The sequence below is a fragment of the Helianthus annuus genome, chromosome 13 (assembly GCF_002127325.2).
Source record: "Helianthus annuus cultivar XRQ/B chromosome 13, HanXRQr2.0-SUNRISE, whole genome shotgun sequence".
NCBI lineage: Eukaryota > Viridiplantae > Streptophyta > Magnoliopsida > Asterales > Asteraceae > Helianthus > Helianthus annuus.
Genome location: NC_035445.2, coordinates 81886282 through 81888926, shown reverse-complemented (window position 1 = coordinate 81888926; position 2645 = coordinate 81886282). Strand labels below are relative to the sequence as shown.

Sequence of the window (2645 nt, the reverse complement as noted above, 5' to 3'; positions counted from 1 at the left end):
ATGCAGAAAACTGTTGTACAACAAGCTTTTTGGGTTGTACATGTATGTAATTTCGACATTAAAACTTATATAAAGCGCATTTATGTCTAAGTATTAGGCAACAGTGGCGAACCCAGGAAATTTTCCATGGGGGTGCGGAACATTTTTAAAAATTTTAGGCCCCTAGGTATATAAGTAAAAAAAAAATCGGTTCGTTTCGGGTCGGGTCGGGTCATGTAAAACAAACGAACAACAAACTAAATTTATATAATCTTCAAAAACATGTCAAACCTTGTTACAAACATAATTAAAAAGTCGACGCCCTACGGGTTTTCATTTTTTTGAAATCTATCCAAAACATCATCTAAAACTAATTTCTTAAGCAATTCTTTCTCTATATAACATAAGTTCATCGCTCCATAACATAATGTTTCAAATTTAATTATTTTCAACTATTCAAGCCCTAGAAATCATAGCGTAAGTTGTAATCACCCTAGAAATATATAAACAACATAATCACCCTAAAAATCATCTAAACAACGTCAAAACACACAAAATTTCAAACATATTTAACAACTTTATTACCTTTTTTTTCTCCTATAATATCAACCAAAATCATCAAAATAACAAAGAAACTTACCCGTGTTCGGATTCCGGTTAGATTTGGTGTCAAACGACGGTGGTATGGTGGCTGATTACGGCGGTCGCCGGCTGCTAGACTGTTGTCGCTGGGTGATGTTGTTCGTTGGCAGAGCAGGGACGCAAGAGAGAGAGAGAGAAAGCGGGAGAGAATTTCTAAAGGTTTTGGGCTTTAATTATTTTATTATAGTTTGAAATATTGTTGGGTACTTGGGTTTGGTTAATGGGCTAAAACTTAGTGGGCTACTAGTTAGGAATTATAAGTGGGTAAAGGTATGGGTATTTGGGTTTAGTTAGTTAGGTATTAAAAGTTATATAATTTAGGTAGTATTTTTTTTTAAATAGAAGTTTACTAAAAAAAATTTAAAATATAAATTGATAACACTTTTTACCTAAGGGGTGCGCACGAAAAATTTCAAGGGTGTGGTCAAAAAATTTCAAGGGGTGCGGACGAAAATTTCCCAGGGGTGCGGACGGGATTTTCGACGGAACTTAGCACTAAATTTTTTTCCCCCGGGGGTGCGCCCGCCCACCTTGGGCTGGGCTTGGGTCCGCCCATGTTAGGCAAATGGTGCTAGAAACCTATAGAAAATATATATTTATTTGTGCCTCGTGTACGAAAAGCGGTGCACTTTTGCTCTTTGGCGCTTCACGGCTCGGTTTTAGACCATGTCGCTTTTGTGCGCTTCTTGCCTTTTAAAAGCAAGCCACAGAACTGCAACAGTTGCCTAATGTCTAAATGAATTAGTGTTGTATGATCCACTAAGAAGTGAAGTATATCCAGATTTAGCTTGTAAAATCTCAGTATGGATGGCATGTGATGGACTCACCTAAGACATTATTCCTTTTCTTGCAATAGATTCAAGCAAAGGATCCCGACAATTTGATGAAAAGACCCTTCCATGGACTCCTGACTACACAATAATCATATATAAGATTAATTGTAGTTAGTCGTGCGCTCATGCTAAATATTTATGAAAGTACAAAATATCAGTCATTTAACTCATTTAAATTTTAAAACACATAACTGAGGAGTAGGTGATGGTCAACAGTAGTGTGATATAAAATAAAGTAACTATAACCTGTAACAAGTGCTTTCATGCCAAGCTTGCATATGTAATTTATAGTTCCTAGAAGGATTATAACTTATAAATATACAGTTTTACAACAGAACTATAAATAATTGCAGATAGAGGTACCTGTTATGATATTCCTTTTAAAGAACCCATCAAGTTTGTGTTTAAGTTGATAATTCAACTTCCATGTTTTTGACTACGTATCCATAAACAAAATATATAAATTGCAAAAGTCAAACATCTCACTCACAAGGGCATCTTTTTTGTAGCCACTTCTTATGTTTCGAGCATCATCAATAAAATCATGAGAATTACTCAAGTGTGGATCATCTGACCCTCGTTATTGGAACCCTCCAAGTAACGACCACATGTTAGACTCACTGTAATTTGTCACATGTTTAAGCAATCTCACAAATAAAAAAATACATCAAATTAGTCCATCTCCCCTTTGTGTGACTCTAAAAATAAATGCAATACATATATATCCAGGCAATAAGTTCTTGTTATAGAAGAGTACCTTCAAAGTCGACACAACCCTAACAATGTGTGAAGCCAAGTCAATCTGCATCTTAGGGGAAGAAACCCAAACAGGAGATATTAACAACAACAACAACAATAAAGAAAACTAAACCCACTTTAAGCTTCGAAATCACCAACTAAATTCATTTTATCCACAGGCGAAAAGAAAAAACAAAAATTAAGCAAATTAAACTTTTAGTTCAATGTAAGGAGGAACCATCGACTGAGATTTTCCTGATGAATTGGAGCACATTGGAGGTTTTAGGGTTTTGGGTGAACTGAAGTTGAAAAAAAACCCTAACTTTTCAGTAGAGGGAGAGGTAGGGATGGTGATGAGGGAGCGAAAATTATTCTCCACCCATTTGGGTATCCATTAGAAAATCTGATAAGAACCCTTCCATGTCAAACAGAGAAGGCGATGTTAAATCTTGC

General features: G+C 35.7%; 1 long non-coding RNA gene across 1 annotated transcript; it reads right to left on the bottom strand.

Annotated features, from left to right (window-relative positions):
- Positions 1-1163: 1163 nt before the first annotated feature.
- Positions 1164-2258, bottom strand: LOC110902862. The gene is made up of 3 exons (XR_002571471.2): positions 2212-2258; positions 1945-2101; positions 1164-1532 (listed from the first exon to the last, which is right to left on the bottom strand). It is a non-coding gene; the product is annotated as an uncharacterized LOC110902862 (long non-coding RNA).
- Positions 2259-2645: the final 387 nt, after the last annotated feature.